This window comes from Talpa occidentalis, unplaced genomic scaffold (assembly GCF_014898055.3).
Source record: "Talpa occidentalis isolate TD23 unplaced genomic scaffold, MPIMG_talOcc4v2.1 talOcc4.7, whole genome shotgun sequence".
NCBI classification, from domain to species: Eukaryota; Metazoa; Chordata; class Mammalia; order Eulipotyphla; family Talpidae; genus Talpa; species Talpa occidentalis.
Window position 1 is genome coordinate 80,206,475 of NW_023605083.1, and position 12,726 is coordinate 80,219,200.

Genomic DNA, 12,726 nt, shown 5'->3' on the forward strand with positions numbered 1-12,726 from the left:
CGTAATTGATAATCATTATCATCACCATCATCATCATCATCATCATCATTGCATGTACTTGTAACCCACAGGCAGCATAGATTGGTGGGAAAAGTCCAGTCTTAAAGTCAGGGTGTGTGTCTAAGGTCTAGTTCTTAATAGCTGTGCGACCTCAATTCTACTATTTAATTTCTCCAAGTACTAGTTTCCCCATTTGTAAAAATGGGAATGATGAAAGAATTGCAGTAAAGATGAAATCCACTGCAAGACCTGTTCACAGCTTTCCCAGGGGCACACACTCTGTGCTGGGCACTGCCTCCTGAATCCTTTTGATATGTGTAAAGTGCCCAGCAGGGTGCCTGGCACATGGGGATTTTGCAGTTTGAGAGGTAAGGTGGGATGTGGATTAGTGCACATTTTTACAAAGGAAGAAACTGAGGCTTAGGAGAATTCAGTGGCTGCACAAACTCACCCAGCAGATAAGCCACACCTGGGAGGATTGGCCACAGTTTCAGGGGTCTCTCCCTTTATCTTCAGAGAACAGGCATCCAGACATCCCGTCCCTGGAAAGTGAGGCTGAACAGGTGTGTGGGTAGGTGACCACCTGGACCATGCCTTCTCTCCCAGAGATGCTGAAATTGTTCGGTTGAGAGTCCCAGCAAGGGCAACCCCACCAATGCCCAAAATTATGCCAGGGCAAACATCTCCTCTCCAACACATTGCTCCTTGTCATGGATCATAATATGTATTTAGATGCCAAGTCTAAGATTTTGTCAGTATTCATAGCAGTTGTCTCTCTAGGCCTCCAGACTGCCAGCCTGAGTCCCCTCGCCGTGCCCCAGGAAGGGGAGGAGGTGTGGGTGACCATCCTTGAGGGGTAGCAGAAGCCCAGACAGCTGGGTAGAGCTATGACCCTGCTTCCTAACTGCATGAACTTGGGCTAGTCATTTGACTTTCTGATCCTCTGTTGTCCTTTCTGAAGATGATCAAGTGTATTCTCTGACCCAAAATAATCTTTTAACTATTGGGTTATAAATCTGTCTACTCTAATAGCCTGCAAACTCCCTGAGGATATGTTTCACTTCATAATGTAAAAATGTTGACAACCCATAGTCATTTACTCTCCTGGATGAAGAAAAAAATCTCAAACCTATCAGCGACCGACCCCACCATCGTGATGATTTCATCCATAATAACAGCTGTCATGTCTGAAGTGATTGGCATCACGCTCTTCCATCCATGTTCCCTGCATCCTCGTGATGATCCTGCAATATCGGGTTACCCTGCTTTACAGTAAGAACACTGAGGTCTAGAAAGGACAGAGGAATTGTCCCAAGGTCATGCAGACAGTGAGTGATGGAATCAATTGCTCCTGCATCTGTATGATTCTAAACAGGTTCCATAATTTTTCTTCCCCCAACACTGCTGTCATTTTGGGTCTTTAGGCTGCACGGAAGCTGCTTGATGCCAGCTGCTCAGCTCAGGAAGGTTGGAATTGGGACTGACATCCCACTTTTAAAATTCTCTTTGCCTTTTAATAAATAATATGTCACAATTCAGGCAAGCCAGCTGAATAATAATTTGTCAAGCCCGGAGCCCGACTTAGCTTGTTCCCACACTCTTCTTCCTACCTCCTACCTCTCTTTCTCAGTCCAGTCTTCACACATCCTGCTGAGCTCCAGATATTTCTGCCTGGGTGCTGTCATCATTCTCTGAGAACAGACAAACAGTAACTTTTTGTCTTTTCCTGAAGTTTTCCACTGAGTCTACTGTAACAGGCTTTGCCATCGGGCATGGTGGCAGGGTGGTGGGCAAGCTGCTGACACTGAAGAACTCCAAAAGGATTTCACCCAACATACTTCCCCCAGGACTTGGCCCCCTTGGCCTTGGTCTCTATTTTGCAGGGTATAATAGGATTGGACTACAGTGTTATAAATTACCAGCAGGAACTCCCAAGTAATGAATTTGTACCCCAATCACAAAACTTTTAGGTTTAGGTTTTTACAAAATAAAAAGTTCCCTACTTTCCAATGCAATAAATCCAATTTCATGTATAGATCTTCCTCCTCCATCCCCCCGCCCCGAAAAAAAGAACAACTCTTTTAGAAGAACTTTACCTGTGCTAGCTTGTAGGTGCTGTATTTTTTTCCTATATAAAGGTCATGATCATTTCAACTGGCATTCAGAGGGCCCTTCTCAGCTGAGTGAGGAATTTCACCTCTCTCATTTGCTCATCACAGTGCCATGGCAGTGCAGTAAAGGCAAGGAGCAACACACCCATGGTTTGAATGAGAAAACCAAGGCATAAGCAACAGGTGTGATTCTGACTGGAGATCAGCTCTCTGGTGAAGATCGCATTACATATGAATGTTGAAAAATGAGAAACATGCAGAAAAATGGAAGCAGTAATTCAGTTTTATGAAACAGCAAAAGCAAGAGTCAGAGGGCTTGGGAATTCCAGTGGAAATTCACACTGGGTCCTCACTAGCACCCTCCAGCTGCCGAGGTGTTTGTGACCTATTGCCTTAGGGTGTGCTCCCCAGAAGCAGACCCTGGGACAAAGATACATGTGAAGATGACTTATTCGGAAGTGTAGCCAAGAATAGTTAGCAGTGAATAGGGATCTGGGAGACGATCAAGCCAAACAAAATGACTAAACTCAGTCCTATGGGACCATTCTAGAAACAGTGTAGACATTTGGGACTCCCAGCCAGATCCCGGCAGCATCACTGATCACCTAGCAGAAATGTACTATCTCACCCTAGTCCTGATCTCTGAGTCAGCTTCCAGGTCTTGTTACAATGGTCTAGAGTACATGTCAGTTATCCCAATGAACACACAGGGTGCTGGATGTTGACACACCCTGCACCTGTCAGTCATTGGCTTAGGGATGCTCCCAACTGTCCACATGGAGGGTACAGATTGCAGCAGGCAGAGGACAACCCTCCAATGCAGCTTCTGCTCTTGGGGCTGAGCACTGTGGGCCAGAAGCCATGTGCAGGCAAACTGTGAAGGTACTAGGGGTGTGTGAGCACAACGGTGGAGAGTCTGGTCACCCAAGCAACCTGATGCAGCACCAGGTTGTCCACAGACTCTTGTCCACATCCCTTAGCCCAGTACCTATGGGCACAGCAGATCTCAGGAGTCATCCAGGGAGAGGGTGTTGAGGTTGTAAAGAAAGTGTCCCACCGCAATCTCAGCTACTGATCTCCAGATTCATTCTGGGGAGTGTTATTACTTCCTGACACTTACCAAATATTAACAAAGGGTTCTAAGTTGAATTAAGTAGAGTTTCCCCTCTTTAAGTGAACAGATAAAACATCTTTGTAATTAGAACATTAACATGTAAATGGATACCATTAAAGAATTTTCAAATGAGTTAGTTCCATCAAGTAGGTTAAATATTTCCCAGAAACCTAGGGTAAACTCCTTCCCCGTAGACCACTGTGGTGAGCAGTCCTTCTAGAACAAGGACTTCTTTAGGAAAAGGAAAATCATTTTTTCCATTCCATTAAAAAATAACTATAGTGAAACCCACGGCAAAAAAAAGGTGTCCTATTAAAACTTAATTTATCTGTTTCATTGTCCAGGACAATGGCAACTAAAAAAGTTGGCACTGTTTTTGGACCTGTAAAATATGACTATCTGGACACTGATGAGAAATAGCAGCAGAGAAACAGCTTTCCCATTTGTCCTCTTGAAATCAAATCATTTATCATGAAGCCAGGTGGAATGTAGACTTTCTTTATGATAAAGGAGTCTGCTTTTACCTGGCCTTGAATGGGGCATCACAACATCTGAATTAGTGAGCATCTGAAGTGAGGGGGCAGGACCTAAGGCAGCCACGCCTCTCTGTTTCCTCCCATCGAGAGACCACAAGAGATGCAGACAGTCCTCATGTATGTCACCTCACTAGCTAGAGCGGGCGGCATCATCAAGGATGCTCTGCATCCTGCCATTCAGTGCTGGCTGTCTCCTAAAGCCATTTTTCCCATTTGTAGTAGAGTAGTAGAGTGACTACTCGTGATCAGTTCTATAAATGTCCTTGTTCACATTTGCAAGGAGGAAATCATCCCAAAGCTCCCTCTTAAGACAGGAAGCATCTCCTGGAAACTTCTCTTCCTGGCTCATTGGCCAGCGTTGTCTGCTTGCCCTTTCCTGAATCTTTGCTTCATCAAGCCTGCCCCATGGTTCAGTAGACTTGCACGTGCAGAATCAATCCCGGGTTTTGCTACAGTGATCTTATATTCTGTGATGCTGTTTGTCACGTCACCGTGAAACACTTCTTCTTGTCTTGTTTTCATTCTTCATCTTTCTCTCCCTCACGCTCCTTCTCTTCCTCTTCTTCCTCTCACCTTCCTCTCCTTCTCCTTTTTCATAATAAAGACATGTTATAGGTTGAAGCTACAAATGGAGCAGAGAAGATGGTGTTGCCTGCACTGGCTTGAGGTGGCTGGCAGCTTTGCCTCCTCTTCTTCCCCTTCTCCTTCTTCTTTTAACATTTTTATGACTTCATTGAGAAATTACTACTGTACACTACACATATTTAAAATGTTCGATATGATGAGCTTTGACAAATGCATCTACCTAAAACTCAACACAATCAAGAAAATAAATGTTTATCGCCACCTCAGGTTTCCTCATGGCCTCTAGTGAGTCATCCCTTCTTCCGTCTCCATCCCCTGGGAACCACTGATCTGGTTTCTGTCACTCGCTATACATTAGTTTGCATTTTCTAGAGTTTCATAGAAATAAATTCATACAGTATGTTCTCTTTGTTATCTGACTACTTTAAATAAATATAATAAGTTTTAGATTTCTCCATGTTGTTGCATGTATCAACTGAACACATTTATTAGTTCTGGTAGATTTTTATAAATTCCTTGCAAGTGTCTGCACAGATGATTGTTTCGCCTGTGAATAAAGTCAGTTTTATTTCTTCCTTTTTCGATTTATAGGTCTTTTATTTATTTTTCTTGCTTTATTGCTCTAGCTAGGACTTCCATTATAATGCCAAATGGAAGTAGTAAAGGCAGACATTCTTACCTTGTCTTTGATCTTAAGGAAGAATCATTCATTCTTTTACAACCTTGAAGCATCTTTGGTTTCATATATTTTGAAACTCTGCTGCTAGATGTGTAAATATTTATTATGTCTTTTTGGTGTATTGATCCCTTTAACTTTTTGATCCTGGTAATATGTGTTGTTCTGAAATCTCCTTTGTCTGATAGTAATAAAGCCACTCCAGTTTTCCTTTGGCTCATTTTAGTTTGCTTTGCCTTTTTATAGCCTTTTGCTCTTTCTTTGTCTTTCTGTTTGTGGGTGGTTTTTTGTGGACATCATATAGTAATATGTCACTTTATGGTGTTTTAGGCAAGAACAGACAACATGTGTGGCAGTAGACCCAGTAACTGACCGTATAGCCCAGGCATGAAATCAAGTAACAAGACATTTCTCAGAACATTGACCCCACCACCACCCACCCAGTAAAGCAATGTATGGCTTTGTGTGGTTTTTTCAAAATCCAGTCTGATCATCTCTGCCTTTAATTGAGATGTTAAGACCATTTTAATTGTGATTATTGATTGGACTTTAAATCTTTTGGGCTTTTATTTGCCCCATCTGGTCTTTAATCCCTTTTCCTCCTTATTTGCCTTCTTTTGTATTAATTATTTTACATGATTCTAGTTTATCACAGTTGGCTTCCTTGTTCTGTCTCTGTTTTCTGCTCTAAGTGGTTGTCCTAGAATAGAGTTTCTCAACTTTGACACCACTGGCATTTTAGATGATTATTGTCGGAGGAGACTCCCCTGTGCATTGTAGGATGTTTAACAGTATCCCTGGCCTCTACCCACCACATACCAAGAGCAGCCCTCCCCACAAATATCCCTAGGATATGCAACCCTAGAACCACAGCTTTAGACTTCAATTCATTACCATCTACCTTCAAGCAAGTCCTGTACAATTTCACAGATAGTATAAGAAACTTACAAAGTGTGCTGACATCTCCCTCACTCCATCTTAATGCTATACTTGTTATTTTACTTGTACATGTGTTATAAACTCCATAGTATATCATTATCTTTTCTTTTTAAGCATAATCCTTTAAGGAAATTTTTTAAATAAGGAAATATATTTTTCTGTTACTTATATATTCCTTATATAAAATAAAATTTCATCTGGCATGGTTTTATTTTATGCTTCAAGGATTTATTTCATCATTTCATGTGGTAGTTGTCTGCTGGTTGTGTATTTGAAAAAATCTTTTGTTCACCTTTGTTTTTGAAATGTATTTTTACCACACATAAAATTGGAAGGTAACAGTTATTTTCTTTCTGTATTTAAAGGTGTCATTCCACTATCTTTTTCAGATTTTAGAGCAGTCTGCTTTCATTTTCATCTTTGTTTCTCCATATGCATCATGCCTTTTTCTCTGACTTCACTTGAGATTTTCTCTTTATTGGTACTCAGCAATTTGATTATGATGTGCTTTGATATAGTTTCCTATATCTCTTAATTTTGCAGTTCATTGATTTCTTGACATATGGGTTTATCATTTCCATCTAATTTGGCAAAGTTCTGGACATTTTTTCATCAAGTACTTTTCTACTCCCCTGCCCTACTCCTATGACTCAATTGCATGAATATTCAGTCTTGTGATATCATCTCATAACTCAGTGATACTCCATTGTTTTTATTTTTTTATTTTTTTTTCTGCCATGTCTTCAACTTCGCTATCTTTTCCTCCATGAAGTTTAATCTGCTATGGATTCCATCCAGTGTATTTTTCATCAAAGATGCTATGTTATTCATCTCTAAAGTTTTTGCCCTGGGTCTTCTTGGCATCTTCCTCATATCTCTGTATCATGCTCACTTCTACTTTCTTAAATAGATGATAATGTTTTTTTTTTAGATTTTTTTTAACATTTATCATTTTTCACATTTTTTAGATAATATTTGCTTACCCCACCCCCTCAGATTGAGTCCCCATAGAATTTCCTTCCCCAATGCACCCGTGCACCATCACCACAGTCCCCTGTGCTCCTCCCTCCCTCCCTCTGATCCCTCTCCCTCCTCCTCCCCTGCAGTATGTCTCTGGTTTATAATTGTCTAACCCTAACCCTAACCAAAACAGAGAGACACCCCACTGATTAGGAAAAAAATCTTTGCACTCCATCCAACTGATAAGGCACTGATCACAATGATATACAAAGAACTCACATGGTTCAACAAAAACAAAATAAACAATCCAGTCAAGAAATGGGCAGAAGAACTCAAAAGACATTTCTCCAAAGAGGAAATGCAAATGGCCAACAGGCACATGAAAAAATGTTCAACATCCCTTATAATCAGGGAAATGAAAATCAGAAACACACTGAGATACCACCTTACACCAGTAAGAATGGCACATATCAAAAAAACAAGCAACAACAAATGTTGGTGAGGATGTAGTGAAGAAGGAACTCTCCTACATTGCTGGTGGGAGTGCAAACTGGTCCAACCATTATGGAAAGCTGTCTGAAGGTTCTTCAGTCTACTAAAAATGGAGCTACCATATGATCTAGCAATTCCACTACTAAGGACCTCCCCAAAGGACACAAAAACAGTGATTCAAGAGAGCACCTGTACACCTATGTTTATGGCAGCACTATTTACAATAGGTAAAACCTGGAAACAACCCAAATGCCCAAAAATAGATGACTGGATCAAGATGTGGCATATATACACAATGGAATATTATTCAGCAATCAAAAAAGATAAACTCATGCCATTCACAGCAACGTCGATGGAGCTAGAAGGAATCATGCTCAGTGAAATAAGCCAGAAGGAAAATGAAAAATATCAGATGGTTTCACTTCTAACAGAAATATGGGGGAACCAAATAAAACATCAGTGTAAAAATAATAATAATAGTACAAAACACAACAAAGCAAAACAGACAATTATAAACCAGAGATATATATTTATTTTTTAACAACTGTGTTCACTTTTCTAATGATGTGATCATCTGTTTCATCTGGAGGCCTGTTTTTATTGATTGATTTTTCTCATTATTTTGAATCAGAGTTCTTCATTCTTTTCATGCCTGATAATTTTTGATTGGATGTCAAGCATTGTGAATTTTATGTTGTTGGGTATTGTCATTTTTCAATTCCTTTAAATGTCTGGGGTCCTTGTTATGCAATTACATTACTTTGGAAACAGTTTTGATGCTCTAGAATGTATACATTCTGCATACAAAATTCAACACATTTTGTTTTGTAAATGTAGTTCTAATGGAAAATAGTCACCAGTTATATCCATTGATTTGTATATGGTGTGGCTAGCATGACAACAGCAGACTTAAGTGATTAAGACAAATCACAAGACCTGCAGACTAAAATATTGACTATCTGGCCCTTTATTGAAAATGTTTGCCAACCTCTGCTTCATCTTCCATAGCATTCACCTTAGCACTATTTGCAGTCACGCTTTTTATGTCTTTGTGGGTTATAAGCCTTACAATGCATCATTATTATTACTTTTTCAATATTATCTTTAAAAATTGCTTTTCAAGCTTTTTAGGTGGGTCCTGGACAGCCTGATCTGCTGTTCATTTGTCTCCACTACTGTACCAATACTCTTTTGAGGACTCTGCATCTTGCATATTGCAAGACTCTGTATATTGCAAAGTTGTTCTACTCTGTGGCCAGCAATGTGTAGTATTCCTGACCTGTTTGATCTCTGGCAATTATTTCATCTGCAGTGGTTCATTCCCACAGCCTTAGTAGTTTCCTCATCCACACACACTTGTCATTACTCTCTGAAGATTTGAGGGAGACTTTGTGCAGATCTCTGGGTGTTTTCTCTCCATAGCCAGTCTATTAGGTATTCAACTCTGTGAATTCTAGTTTTTGGCCTTCCTGAATTTTCAACTCTGTCACCTCAACTCAGGGAAACTGCATGGCCCTCTGAGAGGTTCTCCCTCCCACCACCACAGTCCTGAAATGCTCCTGGAAGTTACAGGGGCAAAGGCAGTCCCACCTGCATAGGGAGTACTGATTTGCATCAACTGTTGTCCAATATCTGAAAACCACTCCAGGCTCCTTATGTGAACTAATGGGTTCTTTTCTGTTACAGCCAGGATGAGTTGGTTTTCTACTATGTGCAGCCCAAACCTTCCTAATTGCTATATTCATCCCAGAAAGATGGGGTGCCAGCTTTGTGGGAAACATATTATCCTTTTGAACACTAAACAGCTAGACCATGAAGGAGAAAAGGAACAAACAAAGCTCCATCAAAAACTGAAAAACTACATGTTGCTATAGGAAGGGATAATTCAAAATACCAGAGTCCATTTTTATAAATGCCCATGGGCTACATTACAGACTCGGTGTGAGCAGTTTGATTTCCTTTTAGACTTTTGTTACTAATTAATGTTGCTTTGTTTTGTTCTACTAAAAGATTCCAGAGAAGGTATCAGAGGACTGGAATTAAATAAATCTTTGGGGCAAATTTCAATCTTTTGTAAATCCTGTAAAAAGAATGGTGAAAGTTGATTGCTCCTGAGACATTTAATGAAGGTGAAACATCTAATGAACTAAACACATATGCTTATATTAAAACCAGGTACCAAGTAAGTTCTGGAAGTTTAGTACTTTCTGTTTGAAATAGGACTGCCTTTTATTGTCCTAAACTTTTACTGTTGAATTGGAGCAAATCCAACAAGGTCACAGGTCACTTGAGCCAATATTCATGGTAGGATTAGCAAGTCTGGTGGTGGTGCTGGGTACCTACCACAAAGGGACCAGCGGCTGATAGAAGGTGTGTAAAAATATTAACAAAATACAGAAGTCAAGGACAAGACTTCAGAAAGTGTTCAGACTTTATATTAGAAGGGGTCAGAGCAAGCAACAAGGCAATGGTCAAAGGTCAGGATGGTCAGGAGCAGGCTGGGTCATCATACTTGGGATGTCGACTGTGAAGGATGCAGAAGACCCAAAATTTGATACCGTGGGGCGCTGACCATGTATCGTGGAGAAAGTTCCATTTTAAAGGCATAAACCTGGGGCCCAGGTCCTTCCCTTCAAAGTCTCAGAGAACAGCATTTCTAGGAAATTCAGGGTGTTGGCAAATTAGCCCACTTCACAGGCAATGCCTTTCGAGACTGATATATTCCAGATGGAGAGTTTTTACGATGGCCACGTAGGAGGAAGTGTTCTTCAGTGTTAACATAATGGTTGATTAGGTATTGAGCTTGGAAGCAGGACACCTTGATTCTGCTTGTATACTATCTGGGTCATTAGATGGTCAAGTGGATTGGGGTAAGTTGCTTTCACTTGCTGATATATTAGTCCTCCCTCTCTCATGTAATGGGATTGGGCCTCATCACTCAATTATAGTAATCAACTCTAACTCAACTCAGTCGACATTTCACATACAGTGCTCATATCCTCAAAACAACTCTATGACATATACATTATCACTATTCACTAATAAAATCTCTGATGAAACTAGAACTCAGAGTTTAAGGATGTTACCACATTTGTGCCTCTGAGATGCAATGGACCAAGGACTCCTTGGTAGGACACTATTCCAGAGCCATAGGCTTCCTTCCTTCCACTACGAGTATGATTTTGCCAACTGTGATTGAGCATATGTGGTTGGAGTGCATATCCTGAAATCTGATAGGAGCCGCAGGGAAACAGCCCAGGAAGGTATGTGGGTGGTGTCCCTCGTTCCATCGATGCTCTGTCCGGCACTTAATGGAGAGCTGTTGATGGAAGATTATGATGGACACAGTAAGTGCTTTTTCATTTGAGTCCCACTCATTCAAATTTTGGTATAAAAGCAGACACAGTGTCTGCAGTCTTTTTTGAGTAATAGTTTAAAATGACTTCTGTTACTACTAAAAACTTTGGGGAGTCTCCATAGTTAAGGGAAGTCCATTTAAAATCAGAATCTTTTTTCTAAAATTGAGGGTTCTCAAATTAAGCATTTCTTTCATGCATCAGCAACTTCTGAGTCCAGCAATTAATTATTGCAATGTTAAAGGTCTTTTATGTTTATGATACACGCTGCGTTCCACAGGCTTATTATGAATTGTAATTTTTTCATTAACTCCCCTCATATTCATTATTTGCACTCTATTATATCTTAGTTGATCATTTATATAACATTTGAAAGTAATAAAACTGTTTTTCATTAAAATCACTCTATGATTCCAATGTTTCACTAAGGTTAATAAAAAACTGTTTTGTGAAGGGAGTAAAATAAAGGTTAGTTTCTGCAAGTCCAGTTTGAAAACTCACTGTCCAGTGAGGGGTTACCCAGAAGAGTGAGGAGGCAGCCAGACTCTGCTTCCTTGGGGCTGTGTGCCCTAAGAATTCTAGTTTCACCTCTGACATCAGTTTCTTTATCTGTAAAATAGGAACAGTGAAAATAACAGCTATCTCGTGTTAATAAAATTTGTGAAATATTTGAATGAATTACGAACACAAGAAGCAATGTAAATTTACTGGTTCACTCATGCATGAATCAAACATGGAACGTCACTCTCCTTCAAGAAAAAATCAACAGGAAACTGTCACATTGGTAAGGATCTTGCTAGAAACCTAGGCAAGTTGGAATGCGTTTCCCACTTCTGGAAGAGTAGCCTGTCATTATGTACTTCACACGGTGAAGTGCAAAGAGCCTACAAGGCCTCGATTTAAATACAATGGCTCAGGAAAAAAATGACAGGATCTCAAGGAGATAATTTTGAAATTACCCCTATTTCCTTTTTTGCTGTCTATATTGATATTGTCTTGTCCATTATGCTTGAGAGAGGCTTCTTGAATCTCAAATATATACTCATCAGAGGCAGGGAAGAGAATGAGGTACTAAAAAAGGACAAATTAAAATTATAATGAGCTAATTATATTCCCTCATAATTGAGACACTGTTTTTCTTGACAGCGGTTTAACCCCAGTTTGGCACCTTGTGGCACCCTAGTGCTGGCAGAAGTTTCAGACCACGAAACAATAATAATAGCAACAACAACAGAAAGTATCAGGCAGAGTTTCAGAGTCACACAGCTCACCCTCACTTGTATCTCATTCTTTTCCTTTTTTCTTAAAGATTTATTTATTTATGCATACAAGAACCAGGGTACAGGCCAGAGGTGCAGGGGGTGAGAGGATCCACCAGAGACAGAGTGGGGAACAGAACAGGCAGATTGACTGAAATACACTGCTGAGGGGAGCAGCGGGCAAGACAGGAGAGGTCTGCTTTTCCATGTGGGTTGCTCCCTGGCTGGCCAGGGATTAAACTCCTGCTGTAGTGGCTGGGGATAGCTTGATAGCTCTGTCTTTAACCCCTGCGCCACTGGGGAGGCCCCTCATTCTGTTCTTATAAGAACTCGGCAAGGAGAGACACAGAAACTGTGGCCGCCCCAGAATGTGTGGCCGCCCCAGATTTCCAGTCGCTTGGGTCAAATACCCTTGGCATTTCTCTGATGATTGCCAAATCCATATCCAGCCTGTCAGCAAGTCCTGTAGGCGGTTCCTTCTAAAAAGGCACCAGGCCTGACTACTTCTGGACCACCAGTGCCTCCCTGCTTCAGGCTATCACCATCTCTGGTCATTGTCACAACCTTCCAGCTGCCTTCTTGTGTCCACCTTGGACCCTCCAAAGTCAATTCTCAACCCAGCAGCAGCTGTAATCATGGTAACAGCGCACTCCAGCTTCCCCAGAATCCTTTTAAAACAGAGATCCTGTCACTTCTTC

The 12,726-nt window shown here is 40.7% G+C and overlaps 1 protein-coding gene across 1 annotated transcript in view; it reads left to right on the plus strand.

The window, feature by feature from the left end:
* The window catches only part of LOC119232511 (acid-sensing ion channel 2-like), a 254,924-nt gene that overhangs the window by 97,046 nt on the left and 145,152 nt on the right, over positions 1-12,726 (plus strand). The window lies entirely within an intron of this gene.